A 12,042-nucleotide genomic window follows, 5' to 3' on the forward strand; every position below is an offset into this window, starting at 1 on the left:
CTATACTTTATTACACTGAATCTGCACAAGCACCCAACTCAAATGTACTGCACAGAATCTCGTGACTGTCAGCCGACAGCCCTGACACACACACAGATTGAATTGGTCAATGAATCAAAACACTCACACCAGAATCCAATCAAGAAAATTCCTTCAGGTAAATAATCTTCTTCAATGCATTCCACTTGTTCCAAAACACAAAAGCAGTAAATGAGATAAGAATTTTTTATTTTCTCTGAGATTCAGAGAATGTGAATCCCAGCAATATCCTTGGGAAGTTGTGCCCTGCTTTTCTCTGTGAAGAGAAATGCAGCTACAGACGAAAAAGGCATGGCCAGACATTGATCTACTGCCTTCCTGACCAGCCCTTAGGATGTGGTGAAGCCACATTGCAGGAGCAGGGTTTGTCCCTATCACTGACACTGCTACTGAATCTACTGCTGAGAATCTCTAGGGATGGATGGAACTGTGCCTGCCAGAGGATGCTGCCAACAAAATCAGTAAAGATATACAGTTCAATCATTTTTAGGCAAATAAATCTTGGGTTAAAATTAAAAGCACAGAAAAATCACTTGGACTCCTTGCTATAGACCTTCACTCCTTGCTACATAAACTGGAGTTCACTTCTTGCTACATAAACTGGAGTAAATGCTGTATGCATGACTTGGAGGAATTCCATGTGGAGATAGAAGGCTACAGTCTGGAGGGTAAGTTCACTCCACCCTGATGAGGCCAGTCGGCACTGCCCATAGGCAGAAGTGCCTTTGTTTGCAGGAACCTGAACTATTAAACACTCTCGCTGAAATGGCTCCTTCCAGCTGTGCTGCTGCAGTGCTTAAAAAAGGAGAGCAGAGACAGCGCTGCCACCTGCTGCTCCTGGGGACGTGGCTCTCCTGCTCACCAGGGGCATCAAAGCCTTCCTGTAGAATCCCAAAATATTCTGAGCTGGAAGGGACCTACAAATATAATTGAGTCCAATTCTTAAAGCTTGGATGTGAAAAGTTGGTATTTAATGTAAAAGTAAATGTTAAAAAAAATTAAAGTTTATAGTCAAAAATTGTTTACCATAAAATGAAATACCAACTTTGATCTTTGCAAAGCATCAGGTAATAACATAAGCTACCACTATAGTCCTGTCACAGTCTTAAAAAGAAAGCAAGCTGCCTTGCCACCCTGCTTTACAGTTTAGTCACCCCTTGATACTGTTGTCTTTGGCTAGTTCAGTACAGAGAGTTTCGTTAGGAATTTACTGAAACTGCAGGCAATTAACCTCTCACCAGACTAAGGCTTTATATTAACAATGCTGTCCTTAAAGAAAGGCATGATGGGCAACAGACAAGAGTGACAGAGGTAAGAACAATATGCAAGAAAAATATGGCAAAATCCTATTGAAATGCATGACCTAAAAGTGTTAATGTGTGTATTTACTCCTCTTCTGCATCACCTGTCCTATACAGCTGAAATTATTAGCCTTACTCACCTTGTCTTTGATAAACACTATCAGAACTGCACTTAAAGCAACACTATTTTAAGGTCATATTAGAAACCATCACAACATTTGTCATGCTAAAATGGTAAAAAATAGTAGCTACTAAAATTACTATAAAGTTTTGTGGAAATTGGGGCTGATGTTTGTGGCTGGCAAGAGCTGTGGTTTCTGCAAATAAATTTAGACACAACAGACCCAAATAATGAAGGATATCTAAGGGTTACTATAAAGTTGGTGCTAATGAAACTATACTGGAATTTTAACTGCCAGGCCTGTGACCCTTTTGATGACACTTTAATAAAGATTAGATTAGCATCTGTGATTTAACTACTGAGCTGCAAAAGCTGCCAGAAACTGACAAAGGGTGATGATTTTTTCTTACAACAATGCCTATGTAAATTTTAAAGTAACTGTACTATTTCAGAAATTGAATTTCAGATCTTCCCCCAGAAAACATTTAGATGAAATACAGAAGTGCATCTGGAAAGACAGTGCATGCTGTGCAGCCAGTCACGCATCCTGGCAAAAGCTGCAGGGAGCTGCAGCCACCAACTTGAGAGAGGCCAACATTTCAACTTCTATGTTTACATTTGCAATGTTGATTTCACTGGGAGAGAGTTGCTTCCCGGCTTTTGGAACACCACTTTTTTTTTTTTTTTTTTTTTTTTTTTGTGCTAGATTCTAAAGAAAACTGCTTTTCATATTAAAAACAGTGCTTGGAACACGGTGTGGCATTAACACCTGCTCATGCTTTGTCTTGCAATGCTTTGAATCAGGATCATCCTTGCTTATCAAGTCAAGCTGTCAGCTGCTTCACTGCCGAGGTGCATGAGCACCACTCTGTAAGCCCATTCTTCTTCCCTATTGGAGTCCTTGCTCATGAATCATTCAAATCCCTCAGCCTGAACCCTGCTTTGCTGCTGCCTTCAGTAATTTTTATTTGTGCCTGGAAACTCTTTGGGATGTCAGAAAAGAGCCGACTGAAACAAATGCATTCCAATGTATCTCTTTCCTCCTGCAGCGCAAATTCAGGCGGGTTAGCTTCTAGCCCTGGCAGCTTGAACATGAGTGGAGCAAAGGAATGTTTCCCCAGCCAGGCATGATTCTCAAGGGTGAGAAAAGGACTAATACAGCCTTACCTCTTGGGCAGCCAGGTGCCTGGCATTTCCCAGCTGAGGTGTATTTAACTGGGTCCTCATTTGAATGCATCAGGCTAGGAGGTTTCTGAGTGAAAGCACTGTGAACATACTCAGAGTCCTTTCTAAGGAAAACCACTATGAATCTTAACACAAACATTGGACCTGATATTCCCAGACTAGTTAGAATGCATGCACAACACACGAAATACTGCTACTACTTCAAATAATCAAGAAATCATTGAATATAACTAGGGGTTATTTTTTTTATATATATATATATATATAGCTACTACAAAGTTCAACCTAAGTAAAGATGGAAAGTAGAAATTAAGAAAAAAAAAAGGGGGGGGTAAATTTGTACATATTTTCTTAGTCACACTGTGTTAGCAAACAAAACATGTTCAGGCTTCGTGTGCATTTTACAGTATATTTTTTTCTCACTCTGACACAGCAACTTGAAATCCACAAGCGCAACTACAGTCTTCCTAGCTCAGGTGATAGATGTTTGTGCTTCAGGGGTAGGGATTAATGCATTAAATTAGTTATGCTTTCCTGGGCAGCAATTTGCCAGAAGAAGTGTGGATGGATTTGTGATTTGCATAACAAGGTTTGAAATACTCACAGCTGAGGAAAACAGAACAGAATATTTCAGTTGGATGGGACCTACAATCATCACCTAGTCCAAGACTAAGGCAAACAGCTCCAATTAATGTAAGTTGTGTGACTAAGATCACTAATAAGCTTTGTGTCTTCAACCAAAAATCTTTAGAATGTCATAAAATTTTCTTATACAACCTTGTATTTTCTGCTCTGAGTAAGCTGAATTCTATATAGAAGAGGAATTGCTTAAATTCTACAAGAAAACTCAAAATAAGGTATGGTGAATGGAACAAACCAGGTATTAGCTTAATCTGGTGAGGTCTGTAAGGTTTAAATGCCCAATAAGCTTACTGACAATACCTAGCTGAGATTAGTAAACAAAATTTTATTCTTCACAGAGGAAGAGCAATATCAGAAAAACCGTTTTTGCTCAATGTATGGGGGAAAAGAAAAAGTTCGTGTAGAAGAATAAATTACATGGGAGAAGCAGGGAGAAACTACTTGGGCAGATGTTACAGTCAGTTTTACAGCATATCAGTCACTGTAGCATGTATAGATGAGGTTACCTTGATGTTTCCCAACCTGTGTATCAAATACATACTGCTGGAATGTGCCCAGCTCACTTCTGAAGAACTCCTGTGGGTAGTATGATTACTCATATTAAATACAGTTTAAAATATTTTTCCTCCCTATAGCTACCAGAAGACCCTCTCCATTCCATGAACCTGCTCCTCCACTCCATCCTACTCTTGAGCCCTGTTCTGGATGCAGGACACGTAGCTAACTTGGCACTGTTGAGATGTGCCCTCTTGTACCTGCAAAGATGCCAACTCTTAGGGCTAGGTAAGCACCTCCTTTGCCCTCACAAATATTTTCTTTCTACTACAAAGCGAAAAAGCCCCAAGCAGGTGTGTTGAGCACTCACTGGGGGTGATGGAAAAAAGCAACATCACAGTAAAAGGATGAAGATAGAGGTTTCTTGGAAAAAGTAATGAGAACCTCCCTTATGAGTATAAGCCTTCCTGCGCACAGCTGGTAATGGTCCAAACATCATCTTTGTTCACTAGAAATCAAAGGGAGCCACATCAGCCTTGACCTGGGGACAGAGGCTGAGAGGTTAAGAAGAGACATCACTTGGGCAGGTTACTGATGAGTATTTTCAAGTCACTCCACTATCAAACAGGTTTGAATAACCACATTTATTGTCAGTATTATATATATCAGTATTATACACAGTATTAAATACATGGTTATTGTACTCCCCATAAGCACAGAAAAGATGTGTCTGAGGGCTTATAAAATACAGAAATAATTGTTCCATACTTCTTTTGCTTTTCCTTAGCTATATATTTAGTTTCTTCCCTTCTCTTCTTCCCTCTTAACAATCCTAATACTTGGTAGTTTTAATTTTTCCCCTCTTTCAGGCTGTCAGCCACAACCAGCATCTTGACTTAAAAAGAGATATTTTCTTATTTCAGAAGCCTTTTACTGTCACTATGACTGGAGGCTTTATGCTTATCTTCTGCTTCTCAGATAAGCTTCCCCTTCACTAAGATCCATCCTATAATCTCAACCTATTTATATATGATTTAACCTCCTTGAGATGAATAGATTTTTTTTCTGCTTGTTTTATTTGAAGGGATTTTATTTAGGGGACTCAGTTCTGATACAATCTAGACTCTTGGCATTCTGTTAAAAAATACAAGCATTAATGAAGAAAGCTTTCCATTTTCTAAGAAAGGCATTTTGGCAAGAACTATACAAACACAACACTCATGAAAAATTAAAAGGTGAAAACAAATAAACAATTTGCTTTGCATGGGCACAGCACTTTCCAGGCTAGCAAAACTTTGGGGCATATACTTCTGCTGTTGTCATATTGCTGACACAGAAAAGATAATTCCTCTGCTTAGTTCATAAGCAATTAACAAATAATCTTTTTTTTTAACAGCTTGCAGTACACAAAAAGAAAAGAGCCTCTTAAAAATCTAATTCCTATATTCTCAAGGGCTTGAAGACTCTGTAGGCTGCTGGAATTAACTGGCTGTGATTTTCTGTAAATCCAGATGTTTACTTCATTAAAACTTCATGAAATCTAAACACACTCTTCATTCCATATATCTCTTACATGTCTCTCAAACATTTATTCTATTGGTATATTTACTTTTAGTGATAATATATTATTTGCATTTACAAACACGGATCATACATAGATGATATCTTACAGGAAATCCCTACAAAGCAGAGTAGTAATCCTTCTGTGTAAACACTTGCAACAGGAAAGCACATTCAGAATTGTATAGACACATGAATTGAATTCTGTTTGGCCTCTCCAAGAGGCCAAGAGCAAAATACATGCAGTGAACTTTTCTAAGAGGGAAGACAGGCTTGTCAAACTCACCTTCAAGTAGATAGAAGCAACCCTTAGTCTTTCTTTACAGGTGAGAAACAGATGCTTTTCATTACTTTGGGCAATAACATCTCATTAGCACAGCACAACAGCAAGCTGGGTAACATCAGCTATGCCTGATTAAGTTGATTCCAAGTTTCTTCAAGCTTGGCTCAGTCCAAAGAAAAAATCAGGTTGGTTTATGCAGTGGATAACAGGTAGGAGAAGTCCTGGAAACACTGCTAAGGATAAGGGCTGAAGGAAATGTTCTGGCAAAGTCAATTTTGGCCCTAACAGAAGGCTGTCTACTATCTCACCTTCTAGGCAGAGATTTTTGGCAGTTTTGGAGAGAATAATTTCCCCTGCCAAGTAACTGAAATATGTTCTCTGTGACAAGTTATTTTACATAGCAGGTCAGGAAGGGTATCAGTGAATAGGAGCTCCAGCATCCCTTTCTGGCACGGGCTGAACAGCTGACATACACTGCCTGCAGGAGCTAAGAGTGTGTAATTACAGCCTTCACTCACAGATGTCCTCACTGGCATGAACTCCAGTTGTAGCCATTGCTGACATGTACTTTGGCAAGGTCTTGACAGAATGGATATTTTCCAGGATGTCTGGAGCAGCTAAGAGCTTGTGGAGCTGCACTCACCCTGTAGGAGGCTCTGAGGCCAAAGGAGGAGAAACAAGTGCGAGTATGCTGACATTGAAGGTTCTCTTCCTCTTTATGTGTACAGAAATAGTTTTTAATCTTCACTTCTGTGGAAGTGAATAGCAATTCTCTAATGAGATTTTATTAATTTCATTTCAGCTGTTGTTGAGAGATGATGAAATTGGGTGGAGAGACACTTCACTGAGAAGCACAGTGGAGAGCTGGAACCACCTCTACTCAGAGCATCCTTCAGGACTGATACCCTGGGGGGACAGCAGCAAGCAGGGGACTGTGAAACACTGCACAAGCCTGGCAGCAGGGTTTGACAGCACTGAGGTCAGTTCTGCCAGCAGGGATACAAACTTGGCTCTCAGCAGAGGAGCAAACTAAACTAGTGCAAATATGTTTTTCTCAGGTAGTCAAGCAAGGTACCTAAAGTAGTAAAAAAATAATTTACCAACTTATCTATAGTGGAATGCTGTGAGCTTTCACTCCCTTCTTACCTTTGCAGATGCTGTAAGCACCCCTGCTAAGGATTTTGATAATTCTTCTATTAAACATAAAGGGAATTTTAAATTGTTTTCAACAGAAAAAGATGCAAAGAGAACAAAGCAGCACATTCAATGTCTGAGTCTGCTGAAAAGAGTGTCTGCATTTCATTTGCTTATTTTAATCTAACTTAAAGAGTTAATGTTTTTTAAGCACAGCTTTTATTGGTACATAGTGGAAGAAAGCAAAAACAAATGCATTAATCACTGTTCACTGATCACAGTTATGATTGTGAAACATGCTTAATTAGGGAACAGTATACCTCAAAATCACAGCTAAAATTAATACAAAAATTTGAAGCACAATCACCAATGTCATTATTATAAACTATTCTACCTTTGAGGGATCACTCTGTCAAAAAGAATAGAATAATTTTACCAATACATTTTAAAATCCTTTTTAAAAACACATGTTTGTAAGAAAAAGGTGTAAGTAAGAGCTGTATATTTAAGAAATTCCATTAAAAGGCATTTTTTCTTGGATAGAATTCCTACCCAGGAATGATACCATCCTTGTGATTAACTTAGGGATTAGACTTAGGGACAGCCCTTTACTTGCTCCTCAGCAAATCAATGCTCTTATCTTTAGATTGCATCCAAAAGCACCATAAATGTGTTTTTACCCCTTTAAAAACCTATCTGAAGCCTGTCCAACCCTACAGGAAGGTAGGCTGGTAAGAAGGGGGAGTAGAGGTTGCTTTTTTTATCCTAATTAGCTAGATAATGAGTTGTATTTTCCCTATTAGGAGAGCTCTTTTGCTGAATCCTCATACTGTTAAGTTCTAAGAGACAGCCTAAGGCTCTTGACTCACACTGATGGTAATGCAGAAGGTGGATGTAGTTTCCACTCATATTTTGCAGAGACCTAATTGTGTTTCTGTTGTTGTTGTGGTAGAAGCCAGGTCAGAATGTTATTTATTCACAGATAGGAGAATTGCTGAGAGAATATTTGAAGACATGACTGAAATGTTTCACAGAGATACAGAAGATTACTTTCAGAGAGCCAGAGCTCACAAAAAGAACTTTGATTTAAAGCTGCTCCATAGGGGCTGTGAGCAATTTAGCATAGGAGAAAAGCCTCAGATGTTGTGCATGTAAAATACCACACCACTGCATAGTATAAAATGACAGCTGTCCTCTGCTCCTTTGGTATCAGACAGGACTGTAACTTCCTTATAATTAACCAAAACAGGAGATCAGTTATCACATTTTCCTAGATATCACCTGGAAAGAAGCAGCTGGGAGTATCTCCCCATTTGACATAGGATGCACAGCCTCTTTTCCTGTGTTCTCCAAATTCAGTGATGCTCAAGGTGTGTGTGGAAGGTGTCCCCTTCAGTGCTCTTGCTCACTGAGGCAGAAACTACCTGCATGTCCCCACAACATTGAAAGGGTGCTTTTTCTCTTCTAATTGTCACAAAGGTGCTTGAAGGAAATTAACACAGCTCTGACCTTCATTAATTGCTCACTTGATTATGTTTCTCAGTCACACTCTGTAGCTCTCCATCGGCCAAGGACACAGAACACACTGCTAATGTCTGTCCTCCTTCTCTCCCTCCCTCTTCTCCAGACTCTGCACAGCATCGCCCTCCCAAAATTATCCAAAGAAATGCTGCAGCACCCTGGCAGGAGGAAAGTGCATGAGCCCTTGATGAGTTTCTGAGGTCCCTTACAGCCTGTGTTATTCTGGCTCTTCAACATCTTTCATGCTTGAATGTGCAGATTTCCACAGCAGCTGGATTTCCTAGAACATGCAGTTCCAGCTAAATGCATCTAGCTGGAAATGCAAACACAGACAAAACAATTTCTATGAACAGATATTATCAGATGTAACTTGACAGGTAACATTCATTACAATTCACAGGCAATATTGAAATCTGTCAATGTATACATTTGTGTTCAACTATATACAGCCTGTAAACTGAGTTTGCAGAGAGAGACAGCCTCTCTTTAGAAGGAGTTGAATTCTTCTTCTGTCATTGGGTGGAATAATGCATAATTCAAGTTTTTGGAGATATTACTTGGTATCACTTGAGCATAATGGTGAGGCTGATAAGTTCACTCTGAACAATGACTCAGAAATGGGAAAGGTTTCAGCCTAATAGCCATCCATTGACTGTCAAAGTCAAACCTATGGAACTGCACACATTTTAGAGAGCATGTAAGTATCAAAAAAGCAAAGGATTTCTGACTCTTAGGAAATATAATCTGCTGTGGGACTACTAGACTCTCTTTCTTGCACTGTCTAAACAAGACTGAAGCTTAAATGAGTGTGTATTTGAACCTCCAATTCAGTTTAGACCGTTAACTCCTTTTGATGATTTTATGGAGAAGGCTAAATATTTCACTGAACTCAGTACTAAAATTCAAACAATGCAGTCATATGGAATTAGGTATTTTCTAAGCAATATTATACCACTTCACACAGCGAAGACTGCTAGAACAAATAATAACTCAGTTTCAGTTCAGAAAAGGGATAAAATATGTTCTTTCCCTACAAAGTTTCTCACGAAGAAGCTGAATACATAATAGTTCACATCTACCGAAAAAGTATCGTTTTCTCTTTATCTGCCTTGGGTCATGCTGGCAATACTTTGGAGCCCTTTGTATTTCTTAACAGCAATGTGGATTTACTGCCACTAGGTGTTACCCTTCCTCCATTTGTGGAGAAAACTGTGCTCCCTGAATAAACCTGGCTCATCCGTGGGTGCACCGCCCAAAATGCAAAACAGGGGCCCATCGCGATGGAAGTATCTTTATAAACATGGAAACAACAAAAGCCTCCCCCGCACAACAACAAACAAACAAAAGTCACAAAAGCCCCCCCAATCCACTAAATCCCCCCAAACAAATGTAAACATCTCAAAATATTAAAAGAAGAAAAACTTGTATCCTGACAGGTTAAGACAGTGTCCCTGTAGCTAGTTCTGGTCAGCAGCTAATAGCAAACACTGAAATGTGACTGTCTTACCTGTAAGAGCTACTGCCCCGAAATGTCCCAACACTGCACAGTCAGAGATATTCAACTCCATGTTTATTGTCATAAAGCCTTTCCTGTTCACTAGACCATATTTCATATTTACCAGCCTTTATGGGGGCTGTATGCCTTACAGGAGGCATTCTGTGGCAGCCTTTAATGTTTCATGTACCAATATTTCGCTGTCTCCCACACAAAATAAGAATAAACCACTACGACTGTGTTACGCAACCCAGTGACTGACACATAAGTAAAAAATTGTTGATATATTTACCCATTGTAATACCTACAGACGAAGGCCAATCCTCCTCACTGAGACAAACGTTGCCAAATGAAAAGAGATGGGGAAATGGAGAAGAAATTAGATGAACATATTGTGAAAAGAGGAAAAATTTGTTGACGAAAGAAGTCACAATAACCAAAGCCTCGCAGCCAGGCAAGGCATAAAGCAGCAGTGAGATGCCCGCAGAATATAATTTCTCTGAAGAGACATAGCTTCAAAACAGTTATTTCAGTGCTGGGCATGTTTTTAAGCCCAGAAAATGACATCTATCTCAGAGACAAACACTGCAAGCTGGGTCTTTGCCCAGGACTGTTGAACAGGCTGTATGAACAGTGTCTTGAGAACGCTCCTTGCTCCCTTTTAGAAGGCGAGTCTGGAGTCAGCTTCACATTGACAGAGAGAACAGGCGGGGGATGGACTGGTTTGTGCCCTTAAAAAGAAGCCTGGGACAGTGGGCCAAACACCTTATTGTGTCGCTGTGCTCCTCGCCACCCCTTTGATGTGCATGGCTTTGGACAGCCCAGGGTGCTGCACAGGAGCAGGTGGGTCCTTGTCAGCTGATCTCCCATGGGACAGAGGCAGGCAGAGGAGCTCAGAGGAGCCAGTGCCTGCAGGAGCACCATAACTTACTCATCTCTGAAGCTTCTGAAATTATGCACTGGAAGAATCCATTAAGCTCAGGTCTTATGATGTCTGAAGTCAAATCTAACAAAGCTCAAGACAAAGTCAGGTCTAATGAATATGTTAGTGTTGTTTTATTTTTTTTCCTTAACCTGCATTGATACTCATCTAATGCCAGAAAAATGAAATAATTTTAATTAACAGATGAATTAAAGATCCCATTTTTTTAATATGGGTTAAGACTCACCTGCTGGTAGGTACAAAATCTTCCACTGCAAGTTCTGCTATGAATAAGCTCCTGCTCAAGCATTATATGATCTCATCCTCTGGGTGCACAGTTTAATCACAGTGCTCTCAATAGAGAGCCCACACTAGGGAAGTGGAGTTTAAAATACGAATCTGTGGGAGGCTCTTGAGGTGGCTTCTTGCTAAGTACGGCCGGGAGCAGGGTGATGTGGGGGGAGATGCCACATTAAGAGACCAAGAGGTAAAAGCAACTCCATAAAACTGTCACCAGCAAACCACCACGTGAAAATTTCATGTGCTTTTACTCTGGTGAATTGACCCTGAAATAGTATACAGGAAGAAAACAAAAATTCTGTGTGTGGCAGTACATGTCATGTTATTTCCCCCCCTTTTTTTTCTCCAGCAACAAACTCAGGTGTTTAAATGGGTAGCAAAACAATGTAATTCAAGATTGTTTCATTTCCTCCCTCATCTTTCAGAACTGTTTTAACCTCTCTTCTACTTCTCTCAAAAAAAAAAACCCAAACAAAAAACGAACAACCAAAACAAAAACCAAAATGAAACCAACCAACCAACCAAACAAAAAAAAAAAAAAAAAGAAAAGAGAAACAAGCTCTTGTAACAAAATGTCAGCAAAGCATCAGATTAACCTACTTTGCCATTCTACTCCCACAAATGAAAATACTTGGTCAAAACCCTGGTAACTAGATTTCCAACATGGAAAAAGTAGTGGTCTACATATTTCTTACATATTCTTAGTCTTGTTCAAGATGAAACTCCTGTAAATTCTGAGTGTCCACTCCCCCCAGACCACAGTATCTCCCTGTCAGGTCTCCCTTTACACATTATTCTTTTTTACCATTCCCTTTTCAAAACTTCTGTTTCTCAACTTCCCCTCTTCTTCCTCTTCTTCTCTTGAGCAAACTTATCTTGCTTCTCAAGAACTAACTTGCCTTTCCTTCCTTTCCCACTTCTCAATTTTTGAAGGGCTTCTAGCCCCTGCCTCTGCATATTTTGATTTCTGCTTCACCGACGGCTGCAGAGGGGCACTTGCAGCAGGGCAGTCCGGAGAGGGCTTCGTCCCCCGCTACGAAAGAG

The 12,042-nt window shown here is 39.9% G+C and overlaps 1 long non-coding RNA gene across 5 annotated transcripts; it reads left to right on the top strand.

Annotated features, from left to right (window-relative positions):
- The first annotated feature begins 256 nt into the window (after nucleotides 1-256).
- On the top strand, nucleotides 257-8,517 carry LOC135447954 (uncharacterized). 5 transcript variants are annotated; one of them, XR_010440360.1, is made up of 8 exons: nucleotides 718-1,350; nucleotides 3,189-3,339; nucleotides 3,924-4,071; nucleotides 4,296-4,411; nucleotides 6,230-6,329; nucleotides 6,429-6,605; nucleotides 8,035-8,130; nucleotides 8,388-8,505. It is a non-coding gene; the product is annotated as an uncharacterized LOC135447954 (long non-coding RNA). The 5 variants fall into 5 exon arrangements; XR_010440359.1 differs by lacking the exons at nucleotides 718-1,350; nucleotides 4,296-4,411 and adding an exon at nucleotides 257-707; XR_010440354.1 differs by lacking the exon at nucleotides 4,296-4,411.
- The last annotated feature ends 3,525 nt before the right edge of the window (nucleotides 8,518-12,042 follow it).

This window comes from Zonotrichia leucophrys, chromosome 1, assembly GCF_028769735.1.
Source record: "Zonotrichia leucophrys gambelii isolate GWCS_2022_RI chromosome 1, RI_Zleu_2.0, whole genome shotgun sequence".
Lineage (NCBI taxonomy): Eukaryota > Metazoa > Chordata > Aves > Passeriformes > Passerellidae > Zonotrichia > Zonotrichia leucophrys.